The 23,957-nt window shown below is 35.2% G+C and overlaps 1 long non-coding RNA gene across 5 annotated transcripts in view; it reads left to right on the top strand.

Annotated features, from left to right (window-relative positions):
• LOC149798723 (uncharacterized) overlaps nucleotides 1-23,957 on the top strand; it is a 73,482-nt gene that overhangs the window by 32,418 nt on the left and 17,107 nt on the right. For 2 of the 5 annotated variants that reach the window (XR_016421017.1, XR_016421015.1), the window contains one exon: nucleotides 20,775-20,855. The exons of 1 other annotated variant lie outside the window; for it this stretch is intronic. This is a non-coding gene — a long non-coding RNA (uncharacterized LOC149798723). Of the gene's footprint in view, nucleotides 1-2,493; nucleotides 3,110-3,368; nucleotides 3,410-3,973; nucleotides 7,410-20,774; nucleotides 20,856-23,957 lie in introns of those variants that run through there. 2 more of the 5 variants (XR_016421014.1, XR_016421018.1) reach the window with 2 other exon arrangements.

Raw genomic sequence — 23,957 nt, 5'->3', positions numbered from 1 at the left:
ACATTTCATCGCCTTCTATGATACTCTATGCTAGCCACAGAACTTTTTTGAATGACGTGTTAGGTGATAGATGGTGTAGTTTGGGTCATGGATAGTATTTTTCAGGATGTTGGATGGTATACAAGGTGTGTACGTCTCGTTTGCTTCATCTCCTTCTCTTTTACTCTACGCTAACACAAGGTGTTGTATGTACAAGGCATGAGGGTTGGTATAGGTGACGTTTAGGATATTATATTTGTGAGATTTCTTCTCCTTCTCTTGCTAACTAATAGCGTTTTGGATAGAGTGCATAATAGGATGTCGGATGGGATATAAGGTATGTGAGAGTATATTTGTGGAGTTTCGTATTCTAATCTTAAACTCTAAGCTAAAAATGGCCGCTTGTGTGTTTTATGGGATATTGAATAGTATAGGGATGTTGGATGATATAGAGGTGTGATGGATAGTGTTTTTGTGGTGTAAGGGATAGACTTTATTGTGAGAGTTCATCTCCTCTTACATTCTAAGCAAACAAATGGCATTTTGGATTGTGAATATGTTCTGTTGAATAGCATAGTGGTGTGAAGGATATTATCTTTTGGGGTGTAAGGGATAGTCCTTTTTGTGAGATTTCATCTTCTTCGTTTACATTCGAACGTAAAACACAAGACTTTTGGGATAGTGTATTTAAGGGAGGCTAAATGGTATAGTTGATGTGATGGATTGTATTTTTGTGGAGTAAGGGATAGTCTATATTGTGAAATTTCATTTTCTTCGTTTAGATTCTAAGCTAACACATGATGTTTGGAATGTGTGTATGTGTGTGTACTGGTCTTTGTATGTTCATATAAAACACCCTTTGTCCCTATCAAACTCATTTCACCTACCTACCTACAAGAGCGCGTATTCAGGTCAGACACCTGCAACACTGTTACTCAGACGTCGACTGAATGAGGTTAGCCACTTGCAACACTGTTGTAATTTTCGCCCTAGTGTCCAGTACAGTGACGTCATTGAAGCTAGATATTTATAGGCTATTAATATAGACTTGGGTTTTCCCATAGGAATTTCCACAAGTTGTAGCGATAAATAGATACAAGGGTTTTCAAATAGGATATTCATACAAAATGAGGTTATAAATATATAATGGGTTTTCCATAGGATATTATCACAAGTTATGCCTAAAACTAAATACTAGGTTTTTCCAAAGGAATTTCCTATAATTTGTTTTTTAAGGGACTTTCCTACAATTTGTGACTATAAATAGATACAAGTGTTTTTCCATATAGTATTTTTGGTGGTATAAGATATAGTCTTTTTTGTGAGATTTTATCTCATTCTGTTACATTTAGGCTAACACAGGGCGTTTGGAGTATGTGTGCGCTTGTGTTTATCTTTTTGTTTGTCTGTGTCTATGTTAACCCATACACCATTGACCTTACACAAGCCCAATATATTTGACCCTATACAGTCCCTATACATTTTCATTTGACCCTATACAGTCCCTATACATTTTCATTTGACCCTATACAGTGTCTATCCATTTTGACCCAATAGTGGATACCCCTTTTTCTTATATAAACATGAAATGACCATACGGTGTCCCCCTTTACTACTCTTGATGAAAAGAACATACTAAAAGTAAAATGAATCATATATTATGGTCAAGTACCTTCATGAACGGGAATGCAGCTTGATATCGAGGGCCAGGATCGGAACGAAGTGTTCCAAAGTTACTAACGTTGTTACTTTTACAGTAATACAAGCAAACAAATTCACTGTTCGTCATACGAAAGAAGTGCATGAAACCGCTATTGAAAATATGTACAAATCGTTGAAGAGTTGTATCAGACGCGTAATTATCCTACCTGAATGTAACGTCAAAAGGCCTGTTATACATCCTCAAACACATATAATTACATAGATACACGCACACAAACATTTTTTCCACGCATCGATAAGCATTAAGTTTGTAGGAATAAACCGAATCTTCTCACTCGACCTATGATTAATAGTCTATCATTTCCATTGTTAAATTTTGACATGATTGCTTTGTGGACAGCAATACTATCTTAATTACAAAATTCCCTTTCACTCTATCTGATTTCGGATGTCTGAAAATTTTAGCAAGCACAGACTTTAAATCTTCATACGTGGAGGTATGTGGGTACCCTATTAATAGAGGAATATATTTAGATCAGCGGAATGTGTAATATATTTAAGCAGGTGATGATCGTACAATCTGAAGTAAATAAATATGTCTGTATTACAAGGTACTTGAAATAGCCAAACGTTTAAGTTAATTATTCAGTTTGAGTCTACTGACCTACCCTTATCATGTGACTTACGTGCATATAACTTCAGTGATTAAAGAGATAGATTAAAGTCAAAGATAATTAGTCTGAACAAGAAATATTTCATTAAAGCAATTTGGTTCATCTCAATTGCAAGATTTGTGCAAAATATGTGCAAGCGAATCATAAATTGATGTCTGCGTTCAATCTCATTTTGCAGGCATTCTGCTGACTCCATTGATGATTCGATGACTCTACAGATCATGCATTAAGCTTGCATCCATACTTTATTGTGAACGAAGTGTCATTAGGACAATACACAAAATATAAACACACCCAACACACATCAGTCTTTAGACAGAGTGGCGTCAATCAGTTATTCTTACATTTTCTATATCTTTAAAATTAAAATAGGTTGGCGTGATAGTCAAAATACACAGAATGCTGTATGGGACCAGCTATATTTCGTAGGTGTAGTAATTGCATTATTTGATTCTACTCATATAGTCTTTTTAAAATTAGGTTTAACACAGACTTTAACCTGGAAATCAGAAACATCTTGAAATATTTCTTTGCGTTCCGGGTACTATTGGAATCAAACATACTAAACATCTTTACAAGGTTCTTTGAATAGTCCAATATATCAGTGACATAGAAAGTGTGCCGTGAACGTATTGTAATATTAGACTATGTCGTTTGCATTATTAACATTAAAACAATACAAAAGGGATACGCTGTTTGTAAGAATGTTTGAGAAAACTAACTATATACATGTACTATCATAGATCATTTTCAACCCCGTACTTCCCTTCCAGTAACGTCAAGGCTGTTACTCTACTCGCAGTAGCCATATATATATATATATATATATATATATATATATATATATATATATATATATATATATATATATATATATATATACATATATATATATGGACTTCAGTTTGGTTATATTAGATATGTTGTTGGGGTATTTTAACAGCTTTTGTTTCCTTTACTATAATATTATTCTCTGTACTGAGATGGACTAAAATATTCTCTATAGTACAATATAGACAAAGTTGTATGTTTTCTCTATTTATTCAACAAAAGCGGCTTGAAAACGACGAAGAGACACTGTAACACAAAGTATGGTAAGCACATATATTTGCTATTATTTTGAAGCTTTAGTTTTCATGACTGTTTTTGATTTGGGTGAAGGGCATGTGCTCATGCATGTATTTTACCACAAAGACATTGTTCTTTTTTTGGGGTCAACATTCGCTGACTATCGGTCCAGTCAGTTTCTTGCTACAAACGTTCAAATCCAGCTATCTGGTATGATTTCGTGAGCGGTACACTATTCTTAAACTTGTTATGTCACATTAAAGTCCAATTACGGGACATTCGCTCAGTCCATCAATCAAACAAATAATCAAATATCTATTTAATTGTCAATGGACAGTTGTATATATGGATGTTGGAGTTACTAAATACATTTGAAATAGCCGTCCGTTTTTCTTTTTTTATTGACAAACTTTAATAGCCATTCAGTTAGCGTCCATGTTGTTTCTCCCCTAATCAAACAGTTTTATAATACAGGTTGAGCATAACTACAGTAGATTACTTTCCCATACTTCAATTTTGTCAGCTTTGATGTATTTTTAATTCTGTTCAATTTTCCAGAATTATTCATAAATCTGTGTCATATGTTCCAGATATTCAAGCACAATCTTGGAGTTACATGGGTTTCATCTCTTGCCAAACATAGTGTGGACCTTGGTTTTTAAAAGTCAGATCGTCCAACTATATACAGCACACAGACAGCAAGACTATTCCGAAAACACATTACTATGACATTCCTAACTTTTAAAGTTGTAGCTGGCATCTATTCCACTTAATACCATTCCATCTTTCTGAGTGAAATCTAACCCAGCTTTGTTCAATTTGGCAAAGCACCACAATTAGGCTATAACTGCTGAGGTAATTGGGGCAATCTGCCGGGCGCAGGGCAATACCAATATAGCCAACCCAGTCAAAATTCGAGCCTGCATTCTTCGATTGAGAGTCTTGAACACTAACCACCGAGTCACTGCGGCTCCTAAAATCCGGAGGCAGTCATTTATTTTTCAATGACACAATTATCTAAAAAGATGAAAAACATGTTACCGGATCCAAAAGCCCATTACAGAATGCTTTCTAAGTATCATTAATTACAATACTGTCCCTACAAACTGTTCTTATCGTAGAAATTTGCCTTAATTCACAACAAGTGTGCTTTCCGTCTATCATTGTAATGAATATTGGTGCAGATAACATTTTTCGTTTTCTTTAGTTTTCCTTCGCTCTCAAGGAAAAGCAAATACGTTTGATGAAAAAAATATTTGAATTACGTTTTTGCATGGATCTTGGCATAACCTAATAGCCTTTGACCAATAGCGAATCTGATAAAAGTGTACATTGTTTACGCACACCGATTGTGCAAAGTTTTCTGTGTTTACTTTTTTATTTTTATTAATCTTAAAAATGGAAGTTATTTCTCTCGAACCTGGTTCACCCGGATGAGATGTATATAAACAGCACGAAACAAATTGAAACATTGGTTCTTTTCTAGCATGATGTGCATATAAATCATATTATTGATACCAATGTTCTGGATTAGGTGTTATGCAAGTCACATGACATTCGAATTTTCAGTTGTATGCCTTTTAGACAAAAAGAAACAATACTGGGCTTTGCTTTTCTGTTTAACGTCTGCTTGACATCGATATTGCAACTACCTTATGTCTTGACTAACAGATTTGAAATAATGAATACATGTATTGTATTATACAGCATTATATCGTGTTTTGTTGTGTTGCATATTGCATTGCATTGTACTGTGTTTTATTGTGTTGTATTGTATTTCACTGCATTCCGTTGCATTGCATTGTATTGTATTGTATTGTATTGTATTGTATTGTATTGTATTGTATTGTATTGTATCGCATCGCATAAGTAAGATGAGCATTCATTAATCAGCCAGAGCTGAACATACAAACCTCATTTTGAAAAAATATGATACAAAATAAAACATTATTAACATTAAATTTACATTGTCATAATTGTGCAGTATTTTACGATACTGAACACCTTCATATTGCATACACGTGTACTACGCGTATGCCTAAAGATCGTATAGTGTATTAGGAGCTACTTTGTAAACAAACCACCTACACTCGTGTTTAATAGGCACTTTAGATTTTGGTTAATTAAATTTGATTGTGAATGAACTAAAGCAGCTGTTTCGTCCATCTGAAAGTATTGATGACAAAGTTGACGATGTGGGCGAGTTCACTGAGTCAGAAACAAAACGTTCAAACAAGCATACAAATGGAAGTAATATTCGCAATGTCAACAACAAACGTGAGCGATGCAGTAATTGAAAATACCATTCTGATAATTGAAAAAGTTATTTAGGAGAATATTCACATCTATTCGCAAATATAATGGTTAAGACTATGACGAACGCTCCATATGGTCTAAAAATATAGCATAGAAAAGCATATCGATGTCAAGGGCTATCGCACATCTATCAGAGATGTACCGTTTTACAAGTCGGTCCAAATACTAGATTCGAGAAGAAAAAAAAATGCAGCTGTAAGTTTTGGTAGGAAACTAAGAGTCTCAGAGCCAATAATTCAAGACGGCGAAAAAATATTATTTCCACTGGGGAAATGGAATGTAAAACAACAGCTGATTTTTACATTTCCCCAAGTAACTATTTTGATATAATGTTAGTCTAGAGATAAGACATATTGTATGATACAGGTAATAGCTGGGGTCCCTTCAAAAGCGAGATGCAAGTGAAAGAGCATGAACATAATTTATTTAGCTGGTAATAATTATAGTAATAAATATACTTACATTTATGCATCATGAATTTCCTCAAAATGTACGTTCTTAGTTAGTTCTTCAAATCCGTCCGACATGTCCTTCAAAACCTGATACACAAGAAACCTGAACTGGGCTTACGAGTAGCCTACATTTTCAGCTGAAATCCATTTTACTTACTGCACTTAATTGACCCAATAATCCAGTCCATTATAATCCGAAAAAACAGAATTGAGTTGGATCCACATAGAAACATAATTCAAGCACATTCATTCGCAATATGACTCTAACTTTAAAATTTTAGTTGAAACTGATGCAGAGCTCGCGACGAAGTTTAAAGGTAGCTTGGAGGAAATTAGAGTACCTGTGAAGGGGCAAATTTCTGGCGATCTATGAAGAACACATTAGTCGAGACCAGAAAACAATTAATTAGATTTATGGGGACAGGCGCGTATTAAATCACCATACTGCCATGATCCGGTAATGTCTTTTCGGGGGGGGGGGGATTTCATTCTTAATTGAGCATTTGTTTGTACACCAGCCAGACAGACTATTAGGGACAAGGTAAACTTTGAGTTCATGGTAAAACTGTCACAAATTGAAAATATCCAGTAACCCGTAGTCGCAACGTAGAAGGTCAAGTTGACCCCAGATTTTGGCGCCTGTGGAAAAAAGGCGGCAGATATATTTGATTCTGATTGGTTACGCTAAATAAGGGGCGTGTTTCGCACACTAAATTTCCTAGTTTTAATATCGCCACATCAAACATTTTGATCAGTCTAAGCTTTTCTGCAAGAGAAAACAAGTCAAGAGAACCCCGAGAGAATTTGGAAGAAATTCTCTCGTAAAACTGTTGTCGAGAAAAACCGATGAACAAATTTGGCGGTAGAAGCGAGGAACGCTGAAAGCTCAAAGGGAGAAAATAGCTCCTGCGACGTATGGTTCGACGGATTAAGTCTGCAACGTATGGTACGACATGTCAATTCTGAGACGAATTCTGAGACGTATCCTGTGACGTATCTGTGAATCTAAGTGCTACGCACAGAGTGAGGACCGAAAGAGGCAAGACCGACATAATCGAAAGAACAGCTACAGTGGAAGTGAAGTGAACGAAGAAACAGGTTATGCAATTGCACTAGGCATTGACTTCGATTGTTCACTCGATCCTATGATGAATTAAAACTATCAGTAAACAGATCGGCTACTTTATTTAAACATATTTGTGTTTTATTTTCTTTACTGTAATACGGTGAAAATTTTATATCTAAAAGCAGAGTATATTCCTGATGTTTTATGTAATTGATTAAATTGTTTGTTTACATGTACGGGGGCTCGTGTTGGTTTGTTCTATATATCTGCTCAGATCGCTATCTATTCAACTTACAAGTTTCACCACTTATATTCATATTTATTCGAACCGGGCAATAATATCGAGGACGGTTAACCTCCAGATAACGAAAACCAAATTAAGCGTGATACCAGAGCCTTACAGTACCTGCAGACTGTTATTGTGTATTGATGAATCTACGCTTGTGAACGTATTTGGGATAAAACATAAATTAAGTTACATTGTTTCTTGCAATGTCTATTATTATTAAGCCCTAGGCAGTCAATAAAATGAGTATATAATAAAATGTTTACTGCATTTTTATGGGAAAATATGAAAAATACCACACTCCGCAAGGTCGTACAGTGTTTGCAAGAAAAACTTGTTCATATTTCCCACACAAAAACAGTAATCTATAAATCCGACTAGAAACACAACATAATGAATTAGCATGAAATATTATGAATAAGATGGATTCATATTTTTTGGAATATGACACTAGCTTACATTCAAGCACACTTGAGATATCACAAAATATGGTGTGATACATGAGCTCAATTGTGCAATTTATGTATATAAAAAAGCTATGGAACTAACTGCCTTCCACCTTGCTGTATGAAATAGCAATTAAAAATTCATGTTTTACCAAGGAAAGGGATCAATCATGGTGCGACCATGATTTGATTCTGGTTGCAAACTACTCATGACTAATTGCAAGGGTAGACATAACCACACCAGACTCATTGGCATTACACATCATATAATTAGATTATGTTATTTGACACTTATCTACAGTGAAATGGTGTTAATGTTTTAGTTACTGAACATTTGACGAACAAAATGGCTGTAAAGTGGTTACGTTATGACGATGTGATCTTGAAAATTATAGTGGCAGTCGTTTAGATGACAGAAATCAAAGTCAATCAAGCTGCTCATGCACTTCTAAATCATGCTCATATCTTTGTCAGCGACAGTTAATGCTGTCCCAGTTGTCCTTGATATAAATTGTCCTCATTGTCTATGTTTTGTTTTTTTTTCTTATTTATTTATTTTTTTGGGGGGTGGGGTGGGCATTTTTAATAGTATATTTGTCCTTCCATTATAATCAATGTTCAAATTATATGTAACGTTGGTACGTGAGAAAGCCTGCCAGTAGCTTCTCGTGGGTCGGTGGTTCTTCCCGGGGTTTTCCAGGGTTCTTCCTCCACCAATTATACTGGCCGCCATGTATAGCCTATCTTGTGCTGAAAAATGGCGTTAAACCCTACAACAACAACAACAAATTATATGTGTAAATCTGTCCGGATTTTGCAGGATGTACTTATTACCCTTGTCTCCGTGCTTTTGTTCAAAATTGTGTGCGCTCTTAGTTTGTATTGTCTGTTCATTCTGTCTATGTAAACGTGTTATCCATGATGCACAATTGACAACGTGCGTCCTTAAATTTCATTAATAGGTCATTCTAATTGGGCAACTAATTTAATCAACCAAATTTACACGTAATGAAACTTATAATAGAATCCAAAAAGAACAAACGCGGTCATAATGTGAAGCGTCAAATACAAATGAGATCGAGATTTAATAAATGAATGTTTGTATACTTTGTAGTTGGTATCATGTATAAACATTTATTGAGAGTGTTAATTTACACATAGCTGCAATAGCATAATATATCGTTTGGTACATAAGCTTATTTATGACTCCGTCATATGCTTCTGTTGAAACACCTTTTTTGAACTGTATGGAAACAGCATCTGATACCTTGCTGTGTGAAGTATTGATTAATAAATAATGTATTACCTATAGAAGTAATACTCATGACGCGATCGTCTTTTGATTCTAGAAGGATTTAATCATCTGGTTTGGATAATAAGAAAAAGGAACCACAGTTATATCTGAGTAACTAACATGCATGGCCCAGTAATGTTTGTCTTTATTTTCATTTTGTGAGATAATGAGAGTCTCAGTTGTACATGATGTCCCCGTGTCTTCAGTTTCCATGTTTGGGTCAATAGCTCTGTGTACCTAGCTTGAATTGACAGTACCCATTATTTTGAAGAAACGTGTGCGACCCTGCTTGCCTTGTGAATTTCATATCCTTTAGAATTGATCTTACTCTAGCTTCCTGAGTACGTCAGATTTTGGTATTTCATTTACTGCCTTACCGTATATCTATTTCAACTCCAGGATAGCTAGAACACAGTTCCTCTGTACACAGTTAAACAGCGGAATCATCAATATGCACCAAATACAAGAATGAGTGTGCGTGAAACACTCACAGATTGGTATTTACAATAAAACAACGATGTGAAAGACATAAATGAATAAGCAGTTGTCTTTCTCGCAATGTTATTGTTTTATTCCAAAACAACTAATAGTTGAACGATATAAGACGTAATGATTATTCTACACTTTGTGGAACAATTATACTCTACTAGCCATGTAAATTGTACTAGTTTTATAATATGTGTACTATGTATGCCTATATGGAAGGCTTGATACAATAACATCTCATTGTTCACCCTTACTCCAACTTATATTAGACGAACTGCTGTAAAGCAATCCTAGGCTAAGTAAATGAAGTAATAGAATAACGCCACTAATAACAAAACTTCTTGAAAGTAATACATGTTTATGTTTTACTAAAACATTTATTTCTTAGCCTACCCTCACATGATGCTTTTTGGAAAACTATAAGAACCATTTTTAGACCAAAGCTTACCCAAATTATTACAGACCTTAAAATTTCTTATATTGTTTAAAAGAAGATGCTAACAGTCAAAATTAAATGTGGAAATGCACGGGTCATAAAACCTTCCCAAGTAAAGTATGTATGTATGTATGGATGGATGGATGGACGGATGTATGTATGTATGTATGTATGTATGTACTATGTCAAAAAAAAAAAAAAACAAGATTACCCAATCGCTCTTTTTGGAGCAGTTTCTAGCCTCCTGGAGTGTGAAAACGCAATAGATGGGAACCTGATAATATTTGGAGATTTCAGCGTTTACTTTGATTGGATTGTCATGGAAACCCATACACATCAAAACTCTACTTACATCTTCAGCCTCAAACAGTCATTTAGCCAACCCACCAATCCACAAGGTCACATTTTAGACTCGATTCTTCGTAGACCCGATGCTAATATTCTAAAGTCTTCATTGGTGTCCCACGAACTTCTACCAGATCATCTCTGTGTCACATGCCATCTCAACGTATCAGTCCCTAACGTTCCATATTTTTTTGCTACTAAGAAAAACTTCCGTATGATAGATAAAACTCAACTAATGCTAGAAAAAGAAGCAAACCTAACAACTTTGTTACCTTCTTAAGTGCTTGTGTTTATTGCTTGACAAGCATGCCCCGAGAAACAAAGCGCAGAATATCAGTTCAAAAGTGTTATTCATGGTATAGTAGTGTTAGGGACCCTTGTCACACTAACAAAGGAAAAAAACGAAAGGCTGCGAGGATTTGGCTTTCCAACAGCCTCACTATTCATAAACAGGTCTATCAAGCTGTTAATAAGACTTCCACAAAGTTCATGTAGCAAAATCAGCCTAATTACAGTATTAAGTTCGCTGACAATTCCTTATGCAAAGAATTCTTCGAGATTACTAACAATGTCAATGAATAAATATACAAAACTTCCAACGATTTCCTCTACGGTCGACATACCGGACCTATTTGATAATTATTTCCATTAGATTATCGCTTGACATCACAATTTTAATTGACTAATCGTAACCATACAGTTGTGATACAGAATATCAACGGCAACCTTTAACAACATTTGAACCTTTCTCATGAAGAGAGCATCACAGTAGTGTGAACTCGATCCGATTCCAACATCACTGCTGCTTGAGTGCTTCGATTCAATGATGCCTTCACTAACCGATGATGTCATTACTTCTCTCGTGTCCGGGAACTGAAGTTGTGTTTCAAAAGTGACATCGCAAAGACAAAGTTGAAGAAACTGACTCTTGACAATAACGATTTAAAGAAATACCGCCCTGTTTCTAACCTACCATTCATGTCAAAAGAATCTTAGAAAAATTTGTTCTATCCAAACTTGTATTTAAATTCAAATAGTCCTTTTATCAAGAGGAAGTAAACGACATTTTTTGAAACTCTCCAAGAGACTGGAGAAGATTATCCAACCGCCGTAGAAAGTTGGCAAACTATTTCGCACCAAAGGAGAACCACGAATTTGAAATTTACAAATTTTGGCAAGTAAAACAACAGAATGGACAATCGATTGATGATTTCCACACCAAACTAAGACAGCTTTCAGCAACGTGCGATTTCAATGATGTCAACAAAGAAATAAAATCACAAATAATTCAAGGATGTTTGTCAACACGTCTTTGGACGTCGTGCACTTCGTGAAGACATGGACCTAACATCTTCCTACACTTGCCCGTGCCATGAAACTATCTGACAGACAAACAACAGAAATGGAACAATCCGAAAGAGAGAATGCCAATGCCATAACAAAACGAAGGACACCGAGTCGTCGTAGAAATAAGACGCATTTCGTGGTGAAAGCTAAAGGCACCAATAAACAAAACTACAAAAACCAAACATGCAAAAATTGTGGTGGCGAATATCCACACAGATAGGCAGTGCCCAGCAAACGTTAGACAATGCAACGTCTGCAAGACGAAAAACCATTTTGCTAAAGTCTGTAGATCAAGACTCAAGGCAGAAAGCAGAGTTAATCAAGTAGAAAGCCAGCAAGATAGAGGTAGTACATCTGAGAGTTCTTATGCACAATACACCTTTGGCCAGCGAACTCGAGATAAAATCAATACTCTAAAACCAAAACAACCTCACACAATGGTATAAGTAGATGGAATAAAAATAGAGGTACTGATTGACACAGGATCATACATTAATGTCAAGGAGAAGCATACATTTGCAAAGCTGAAACCTACGCATAAACTGCAGAAAACAGACACAAATGTATTTGCCTATGGATCAGAAACGAAATTACATATAGATGACAAATTTCAAGCCAAGATTGAGACAAAATATACGATCACTACAGCCCCATTCTATATAACCAAAGGAAATTTTGGAAACCAACTTAGTTGTGAAACAAGCATACAGTTACGAATAATTCCAAGAATCTGTGCTACAGTGAAAAGCAAGCCTGAAGAATTGTGTAAAACGTACCCATATATCTTCAAAGGAATTGGAAAACTAAAATAGGTACAGATACACCTTCACACTAACGACACTGTAATCCCTGTAACTCAGCCAACATCGATGGATTCCATTTTATATTCGGAAGAAAGTTGAAAAAGAGTTGGCAAGACCTGAAGATTTAGACATTATCTAAAAAGTAGACGGACCAACTCCGTGGGTATCTCCAATTGTGGTTGTTCCCAAACCTAAAAACCCAGACGAAATTAGGATCTGCGTTGATATGCGTTTGCCCAACGAAGTAGTACTTCGCGAGAGACACATCACACCAACAATAGACAACCTTATAGCAGATATCAACGGTACAACCATATTCTCCATGCTTGACCTAAATTCGGGTTACCATCAACTAGAATTGGACGAAAAATCAAGAAATATTACAACATTCTCAACTCATATTGGACTACGAAGATATAAAAGTCTCATTTTCGGAATATCATCTGGAGCGGAAATATTTAAAAACACACTCTGTACAGCACTGGAAGGACTAAAAGGCACAAGGAACATTAGCGATGACATTCTAGTATTTGATCGCACTCAGGAAGAACATGACAAAAATCTATAGTCTACATTCACTCGCATAAAGCAAAAGGGTTTGAGACTAAATAAACACAAATGTGAGTTCAACAAAGACAAAATTGAGTTCTTTGGATGCATTTTCAGCAAAGATGGAATTTTTCCAGATCCGAAGAAAGTGGAAGCAATAAAAAGTGCCAGTATGCAGTTTTCTAGGCATGACAAACTATGTGGGACGATTTATCCCAAATTATGCACAACCAATGAGCCTCTTCGAGCCTTAACCAAGCAAAATAAACCATGGGAATGGACTGAAAAATACGAAAACGCGTTTGGAAACCTCAAACAAGACCTAGCTAGTAACACAATAATAGCGTATTTCGATCCTAATAAGGAAACACAATTAACTGTAGATGCAAGTCCAGTCGGTCTAGGCACGTTATTAACTCAGAATGGAAAGTTTGTTACCTACACCAGTATAGCACTTTCAGATGTGGAAAAACGATATTCACAAACGGAACGTGAAGCACTAGCAATAGTCTGGAGTTGCGAGTACTTCCATCTGTACCTGTTTGGTCATACGTTTAAGCTAATTAGTGACCACAAGCCCCTGGAAGTAATTTTCAACAATCCCATTTCACGACCCCCTGCAAGACTCGAGCGATGGAGATTGATATTACAAGCATACCATTTCAAAGTAGTATACAAGCCCGGTAAAACAAATGCAGCAGTTTATATTTCACCATATCCCAAGACTGGAACTGAATGCTGTAAACATTCTGATGTTGCAGAAGCTAATATTCAATTCATATTTGCCAATGTTATACCCAAAGCCATGACCGCTGAAGAAATTCGGACGGTAATTTACTGGACCAGGACCTTCAACATGTTATCAAATCAATATAATCTGGAACTTGGAAACATTCTTACAAACAAAACAAAACCTTGGAAACATTTTCAAGGCTCAGACTTGAACTCACGAACGTTCCAGTTACAAATGGTTTTGCCCTACTGTGTGACAGGAAGCTAGTAATTCCACAAGGGATACAGACGCTAGTGATAGAGCTAGCACATGAAGGCCATCATGGCATAGTCAAGACAAAACAAATTCTTCATGAGAAAGTATGGTTTCCTGATATTGACAAACAAGTAGAGAATTTCTGTCAAAGTTGTATACCATGCCTTGCATCAACGCCAAAGCAAATGACAGAGCCGCTAAAAATGACAGTTCTACCAGACAATCCTTGGAGTCAAATTAGCATGGACTTCAGCGGCCCCTTCCGTCAAGAGTCTACTTAATTGTATTTGTTGATGACTACTCAAGATATCCAGTAGTTGAAATTATTAACTCAACATCTGCAAAGGCAGTCAATCTGCAACTTGACAAAATATTTTCAATGTCTGGAATACCAGAAGTTGTAAAAACAGATAATGGACCCCATTCAATGGACAAGAGTTTACAAAGTTTGCAGAATACATGGGATTCAAGCATAGGAAAATCACACCTTTATGGCCTCAAGCCAATGGCGAAGCAGAAATGTTTGTGAGGACAATTGGAAAAACAATCAAAGCAGCTAATGCAGAACGTAAAAGCTGGAAACAAGAAATGTACAAGTTTTTACGCAATTACAGAGCCACACCTCATGCAACAACCAACAAATCTCCAGCCGAAATTCTATTTGGACGAAAAATGAGAACTAAACTCCCAAGTATACAAATCAAATCAGACGACAACGAAACTAGAACAACCGATACTGAGAAAAAGAAAAAGATGAAGAGCTATGCAGATCAAACTAGGAAAGCTAAGAAGTCAAATTTCAAAGTTGGAGACAGTGTTCTAGTAAAGCACGAAAAGCGAGACAAGTTGTCAACTCCATTCGACCCCAAACCATATGAAGTTGTCAACAAAAAGGGATCAAAGATAACAGCAAGAAGAGAAGACCATCATATAACTAGAAATTTGTCATTTTTCAAGACAGTAAAGAATTCACCACATATTCCACCATGCGATGACAAGACATATGATACAATAAATCTAAAGAAAAATGGAGATCGATGTGACACATATCCAAAATCCGACCTGGCATTAAGAAGATCATCCCGAATCAGAAAACCACCAGACTACCTAAAGGACACACGGTACTAATTATACGGAAGAAATGTGAACCAGTCTAGAAATGGTTGAACAAATAATAGAGTATTTACGGGTTTGGTGGTCCATAATTGGTTAATAATGAAAATTAAAATTTTAGTAAAAATATCTTTTGAGAGCTTATCCTATATGTAATTTTTAAAAAATATAGACAAAATTCTATTGATGCAATTTTATTATTTTTACAGGCTTAACTTAGGAGTACTCAATAATGAAAGTAGCACCTGATTCATTGGTGCAGAATCAATAACATGTGTTTCATGCACATGTAGATAAACAAAATGCCGCGGCTTATATGGTGTTCTCCACACATAAGCTTGCACCAAGGTTAGTTGTGCATGGAGAATTATAGGTCTCATCATCAGCACCCAGAAATTTTAAGTTATTGAATTTTGAATATGATAGTGTTTCCATATGTTTACTATTGGAGTTGAATTAGTACCTTGAGTCCTATATGCGACCCATACCAAAGTAGGAGCTTGCTGTTTCCGTGGTTACCATGTGCATCCAGAGTATCATTTTGGTGGCTTTTGCATATGACAATCATAATGGAGTCTTTTTTTCATGGTTTGCATGTGATTTTGGAGAAAAAATCTACACAAAAGACAGGTGGGAATGGTTTTATACACTGGACAGTGGCAGTAGATAGCTCAGACCATGGGGAAAAGAGCATAGTATGGCCTGATGGCAGAATTTCATATGATGGTGCAAACAGATTAGCCTATATGGTTAAATACCATTTAACACATGCAACAATTCCCCAAAAGGGGGTGGAGGAGAGATTTTAATGTCACAATCATTTATGTACCAATACTGATCATTTAACTTTAGAGACACATTCAGTAGATCAAAGCAGAGAACATTGTAAAAATCAAGGACAGTGCACAAAACTGCACATGCTGCATTGCCTCAACCTGTAAATTTCATTATTATATGTCGAGTCACATTGAATATCAATTATATCTGTCTTATTTCCTATCAAAGAATTAAACTCCTTGACACCTTTTCTATGTTCAGCATGTTTCTCATATTGGTACATTCAATTTTGTGGCAAACAGTATTGGAACTTTTCTGCATCCCTTTTGTTGAGGGAGCAGGGAGGGACATTTTCACTTAAAAGAATAGTTTTCAACCCTTCATTCCCAAAAGAAGTCTGCCAAAGTCCTTTCTGTATTGCATTATTTACACAGGCAGTTTTTCTTCCCCAACCTCTCTTCGGCATCTCTTCATACAGTTGAAACATTCTTGATGTATAACTGCATGGTGAACATATTGCTCTCTCCCACCATACCAGACCTCTTTTCTCTTCATGTACCAATCCCGTGATAGAAAACCTTTATAGTCAGGGTGTTGGAACTGGTGCTCTCGGAACACATTAGTCCACATCTCAGCATTTTTTCCTGTGTGCACTAAGTGATATGTGTTTTGTTCACCACATCTGTTGTTGTGAATAGATGAAAACTAGCTTCATGTCAGAAATATGGTTTCATATTTGAAACAAAAGCTATTTAAAAAGCCAACAGTGCTCTGCACATACTATCAAGTAATAGTAAGGAATCATTTAGCTGTAAATTAGAGCTTGCTGCTCGGTTTGCCAAATCAAGGTGCATTCCCTCCCCTTTGACTGTAATTGAGTGATTGCAAGGTTTGCTTTGTTTCTCTTTTTTTCTCAATAATTTATGTATTTTATTCAGCTTTATATTAAAAAGTAAGTAATTTAACACTGCTTATAGTGGAAAGTAGCCACAGTAATGATTTTGAGACTTTTTCTAAACTTTTTATGAGTTTTGGGTAAATGTAGGTATATATTTATGTATCAGACAACTTTAATATGAAATTCATTTATATTACTTGAATATAACAAGTAGTTTATGCAGTGATAAGTTTTATCAGTGTCTGAATATTGCATAGAAACATGGACTTGTCTTGGCATCACAAAGTTTTTTTTACATATTTCTCCACCTCCAGCTTACTTCTTAGCTTGAGCCGTAGCAGTTTGTACATGGGCTTTCTGTCTCCAACATCAATGTCAGCATTATAGGAACTTTGGATAGCTTTTGCAAATTTGTCTCTTGTTGTCCTTATTTAACAGACGTCAAGTGGCTGTGTCTTTTGGGTTGATGCACATTTTCCCCCTTGTTGTGAGGAACATTACCAGGCTTGAAGAAATTACTCTGTCTATTCTTTGCTTCCTCACCGTTCCCCATAGTTTTATACTAAAAAGTAGCACTCTGTTATTTAATTCTTCAGTATAATAAAGCTTATAGAACTTTTCTTTGGCTTTTATACCTTTTTATTAAGATTTGGGGGTGATGAATCACATGTGATGATAGTTTAAGTAAGTTTGGAATGTCAGCATCTCTTGATGCTTCATGGGTGTGTCTATTTGTTTTAGTCACAAAAGGGCAATGGCCTCTTATCATTTTGACCTGTCATGTGGTACACTTATTTGTTTTGTTTGAGTGATATGAATAGGGATGTACTGCATCTTATTTCTGCGAGAATCAGCAAGAAAAGAAATGCAATTTTGAAATTTAAAACATTTAAAACTTGTCTTATAGCCATTGAGAGATGAAAATACAATGCGTCATGTAATTTGATCCCTGTGATGTCATACTTGCTGATGCCAGCATGCTTGTGTTTCTTTTGTGTAGCATGCATGCCATAGAAAGATTACATGAAGATACAAAGGCAGAAAACAATTATTTTAATAAAAAGAATAAGCCACTAATAAGTACAATACAACACAGGAACATGTAATGCGGATGCAATTTAGCTATAGACATTGGTACCACATAAAATGTTATTGCACTATTATCCATGCACAAGCATGTTGGCCATGCTTGTGCATGGATAATAGTGCAATAACATTCTTTCTTACAATTATGCTCCAATATCAATGAGTAAAATACAACTTTTTCTAAAAAATTTAAGTCTGGTTATAGGACACGCGGTACTAATTTTACGGAAGAACTGTGAACCAGTCTAGAAATGGTTGAACAAAAATAATAGAGTATTTACGGGTTTGGTGGTCCATAATTGGTTAATAATGAAAATTAAAATTTTAGTAAAAATATCTTTTGAGAGCTTATCCTATATGTAATTTAAAAAATATAGACAAATTCTATTGATGCAATTTTAGTATTTTTACAGGCTTGACTTAGGAGTACTCAGTAATGAAAGTAGCACCTGATTCATTTGGTGCAGAATCAATAACATGTGTTTCATGCACATGTAGATAAACAAAATGCCGCGGCTTATATGGTGTTCTCCACACATAAGCTTGCACCAAGGTTAGTTGTGCATGGAGAATTATAGGTCTCATCATCAGCACCCAGAAATTTTAAGTTATTGAATTTTGAATATGATAGTGTTTACTATTGGAGTTGAATTAGTACCGTGAGTCCTAAAGGATTATGTGTGTGCAAATTAAGAAGCTTTACCACATACATTTTGTTGTGTGATGTTTTGCTTATAAATAGTGTAGTGTGTCATAACTGTAAACTTTTCTGTAGATCTAGATAGTTAACAATAACATGTGTGTCTCATCAAATGGCAATTTAGTTTAACGTAGTGAATTTGAACTCTTCCATCCATCAAAACCCAGTATATTACTAGGACTAAGCCGTGAGAACTGTAACCTACACAGTTTTAAGTTTTGTACATTATCAACAAAAAAGAAATTAAAGACGCAAATTTTATTACACTCATGAATTTTTATTATGTGAATTTCTGTTGTTAAGAATTGTATTAATATTATCATTATGAGAAGTTCGAAATATACTGAACTGATTTTCAATTTAAAAACATACATTTTAAAAGGAGGGATGTAGTGTTCTCGAAGCCGTGCTATACAGTAATATAGACTTTCCCAATGCTGAGTCAGCATTTTAGAGAGCTGATATAAGGTATAACGGTACCAATTGCGCAAGTCCAGGTGGGCGGAGCTTAAGGTGTATGGAACATTGTATTCAGAATTAAAGAACAACACTAGCTGTGATTGGTGCATTATGTAAGAGTTGTACTTTCTGTTTGGCTTAAAAAAATGTTGAGCCTCTTGGCAACATGTGAGTTTGCGTTAATTTCTATCTAGATCATATTTTGTATTTTTTATGATTTTTTTAAAATATGGTACACATGGCTGAAAATGTGCTTGTTGTGACTAGATAACTCTTACCCCTGTCTAGTTCCAGTAGAGTTATCTCTCTTAAATGCAATGGAGTACCTGGTTATGTCATTGTCAAATTGACAATCTAGCATTGTTCTATATGACAGTGTGTGACATGCATGCCCAAGTAGGACAGAAAGTATATTTATTTCACAAAACATTAGCATTGAGGTATATGGAAAAACAATTGGTACCGTGATACCATAAGGCTGTCAGATAGGGTGCTAAATGTAGGTCAGACAAGCAAGTCAGTTATAATTTGTGTGCTATGGAATAAACATGTGTTTGTAGAAACAGGTCATTTTCTCTCTCATGGCAAAGCCCAAACATTACATAGCTGACATAGTGATCAGCATGACTATGTGAATGAAAAGTAGAGTTATTGGACCACGAAACGGGATAACTGAGATATTATCATTTACTTGGCTGTGCACATGTAAGGAAAAATCTAACATTTTGATTTTAAAACCATGAACTGAATTCTTCTTCAAAATGTGTATGTTCTTGCCATGTAATATGTTTATATAAGGGTTATTCAGATGTAATGCGTGGTGACAATATTGAACAGTATTACCCAAATCTTTCAGTAATAGGCAGGCTGCGGTAATAGAATGTGACAGTATACACTGTTTTCGCCATGCTGATTTGCGTTGCTTGCTAAAAGCAAGATAAATATCCCCGACATTTTTTTTGTTGTTTCACATTAGTCGATATAAAGAAGCTAACAAAAGAATTGATGTAAAATTACTGTCAACAGTTTAAAGTTCTTGTTGTATGAGGCGATTAATTTGATGTCTTTTATTTTGTGTTGCTTTCCATAAACTTAATCTCAATTGCACCTTATATCAACAACTTTGTTTATATTGTCTCGCCTGAGTGTACCCGTTCTTGACACCGCCTGTGTTTTACTGTTCTTCTGTATCACAAGAACCAAGAGCTCGCAATCTAAAGCTTCCTCAAACGTTACCAAAAATAAGATATCCACATTTCGTATTACATCTATGGACGGTGAAAAAATTGCTTCAATTGAAATGTGCAGTAAGTCTGCATGTAGTTGGAAAGGCTAGTTTTGAAAAATAAGGATACAAAGTAAATAGTTTATTAGTTCTTCAGTGTACTAATCAATTATAATTGCCATTTGAAATAAAAATATCCTGCTAAGAATTCGTGAATACTCATGTGTTGTTTTATACAAGTATTTTTTAAATTCATATTAACTTAAAACCCAGGTCCTCAGTCATGTTAAATTGAACTTAAATATGTTCTTCATTTTAGCCGATATTTATTGGGTGAGAAGTAATCTTAAGGTGTGTACCAGGAGAAGTGTGAATACAGTACCTAACCGTCTTGTCGACTGTAAGTACCCGACAATATATGTTGTGCATGGCAAATAGGTAATCGATCATCTACATGTCTATAGGTTCTCTCTTTGTTTTAACTGGCAGAAAGAGAATATGAACCTAATTAGCAGGAGCATAGTGTTTGCAAAATTCCTACAGAAACAAACTCTGTAAATTAATTTATATTCATTTTGGATTAGACTTGAAAATGGTGAATGCGTTTCACATACATCAGCACGTTCCATCACATGCGCAAATTTTGTGTAAAATGAACGGTTAACGTAATTCACCTGCTTATCTAATACTGGTTTAATTATCGCATGATCGAGATGGCTTAGGAATAATTAGAAACATACCAATTTGTTATAAAACCATGAATTCTAAAGTTCAGGTTGCTTGCTTGAACCATGTTGTCCGAGTAAATTTCTAACATAGTCCTTGACTATCGCAAATGAATATATTGAAAGTGAGGTTGAAGGTAGGGGTGGATTTTCCAAAGGAATAACCCACAAGTTGGAGCTATAAATAGATAGTGGGATTTCATATGAATTTCAGCTGATTATAGATACATAGGTATTTATCCACGATCGTCACACGAGTTGCTATTGTAAGTAGTTACTAATTTTATCCATTTTAGTCTAAACCATTATAACTTAATTTTCGGGGATATGTTTATTTTCCTTTAAATTCTGGGACAATTTCGTCATTTTAGCGTTACTTTTAGTCACATCCATTTTGTCGTTGAGCATTTCCTTGATTATAGCTATTTATAGCATCATTACAATTATGCAAATTTTTGAACATCCCAGCAAAATTTCAGGTCTTGGTAATGCTTTATATATTAATCTCAGGATTGTACTAGCGTATGTCTGTCTCTGTCTCTGTTGTGTTTGGCCCTCTACCATCATTGTCCCTAGACAGTCCCGCCATGTTCAATTCCCCTTGACGCTATACAGACCCACCATGTTCAATTTCCCTTGACGCTAAACAGACCCACGATCTATTCCCATGTTCAATTCCCCTTGAGGCTAGAGTGACCCAAGACTTTTTCCCATGTTAAATTCCCATTGTCCCTAGACAAGCCCAAACTCTATTCCCCATGTTAAATACCCATTGTCGCTCAACAGTCCCATGATTTATTCCCCATGTTAAATTCCCATTGTCGCTCAACAGTCCCACGATTTATTCCCATGTTCAATTCCCCTTGTCCCCATATTGACCCAGCCATTTTTCCCATGTTCAATTTACATTGTCCCTATATTGACCCAGCCATTTTTCCCATGTTAAATTTACATGTCCCTATATTGACCCAAAGGTGTTTTTAATGGTATGCCCTATAGTCCCTACGGTATCCCTTATCACTACTCTTGTTGAAACCTAAGGAACTTTAAGTTAATCAGATAAAAGGGAGACGTGCAGAAGGTATGTACCTTTATATTTTTTTAGTGTGGAGAATTACTCATTTGTTATGTATATTTAATTTGCATTGTTTGTTAGGGTTTGTTATTCACTATATACTAAGGGTTATGTAAAATTATATTTTGTAGCTTACCTTGTCCAAAATCAAGTTCATTGTCTACTTGACCAGAACCGTCCATTCCTTTAAATTCTGTAAACAATATATAGTTAATATTTTCTCTATGTGTGAATTTAATATTAGGATCATTATCAATAGAAATAAACATATTTATCTTGGTGTGAGTCAAGGACATTATATTTACCATATTCTTTATTATAATGTTAGTAAACGAATCTCATCGAATAGAAGTTTCCATTTAGTAACAGTTTCTCTTAGAAAATGTTAATTGTCACCTAGGTCAAGTAGAGGGAATCTTCATCGTGTTTACTGTGAAAAGTTTCTATCAGATCTTGAGGAAGAATCATTTTGACGTGTTTAGTGTTTGATTTCGGATGGAATTTGTTTAGTCAAATGATTCATGAATTATTAATATAAAGTGTTCTATAATATTCTTGGAAAGAGATATTAACTTGAAATTATGGTGAATTCAAACAAGGAGACCTTAGATTATATTACTGTGATTCAACAACAGACCGTTGGCACATCATTACAATTCAGACCATTGGTACGTTAGTACATTAGAAACTACTGAACATTACACGCACATCATCAACTTCAGCTATGGAATTTATTTGGAATACCACTTACGTTTATTCAGAACTTTATTCACTTTGCTTCGTGTTAGTAACTCTGGGATTATTTGTGATTTAAGTCGCAATACCTTAAGTTCTTTTTACATTTTCACTTTGTATTTAAGGAAATAAATTATGTGTTGAATTTTACAAAAGCGTGTTGCTTCTCACTCATTCTACTGCTTACTTTAAGACCATAAACTCGTAATAAATTGCAACACGATTTCTCAAGAAATGTTATAACAGTACATGATCCGTACATTTGCATTGTGTAATAGCAATGCTTTTGACTTTATTCGTCTTGTCAACTGGATTGCATGTGTAGATTTGTGGAGATTTTCACATTTAGTTCAAAACGTGTCAGAACAGGAATTTCAACTTATTCTGAAATCTTCGTAATTACCCCGTGTACGTACAAATGGAATTTGACAAATATTATTATTAGCCTTCTCTGTGATGTGAGCAGTCAATCATAGTGAGGAAAATCTTTTGGGACAGAAATGCTCTTCTCATGGATGGATATAATATTTGTGCATCCGATTATATATTTCAATAACTGATACTGAAAGTTTGCATTCTTTAAATTTCAGGTAGGATCTCTCTCTCTCTCTCTGCTTCACACAGACATATGCACACACAAAAGTAATTATGTCTTGAAAATATAATTTAGCTTTCCATTTTGTAAAAACAAAAACAACATTTAACTACATGAAGAACAAGATCAACGACTAATATTAATAATAACACGTCTTTCTGTTTGGACAAAGAAGACCTATTTTTAATTTTAAAAAAAGTCAAGTCTGTAAGAAACAAACTGCTGTAAAAATAACACTGCACTTCTATCAAAGAAGCTCAACCTGAAAGTTTGTATTTTGACACCGCTGTGTGCCGACTTTATAAGAATGAGCGTTGTATTTATACATTTTTAAATAAACAAAGCTGTAATGTAATTTACAGTTACGTTGCT

The sequence above is a fragment of the Sinohyriopsis cumingii genome, chromosome 5 (genome assembly GCF_028554795.1).
Source record: "Sinohyriopsis cumingii isolate HCF-2022 chromosome 5, ASM2855479v2, whole genome shotgun sequence".
Lineage (NCBI taxonomy): Eukaryota > Metazoa > Mollusca > Bivalvia > Unionida > Unionidae > Sinohyriopsis > Sinohyriopsis cumingii.
Note: the sequence above shows the minus strand (reverse complement) of the source record. Positions and strands in the feature narration are given on the sequence as shown.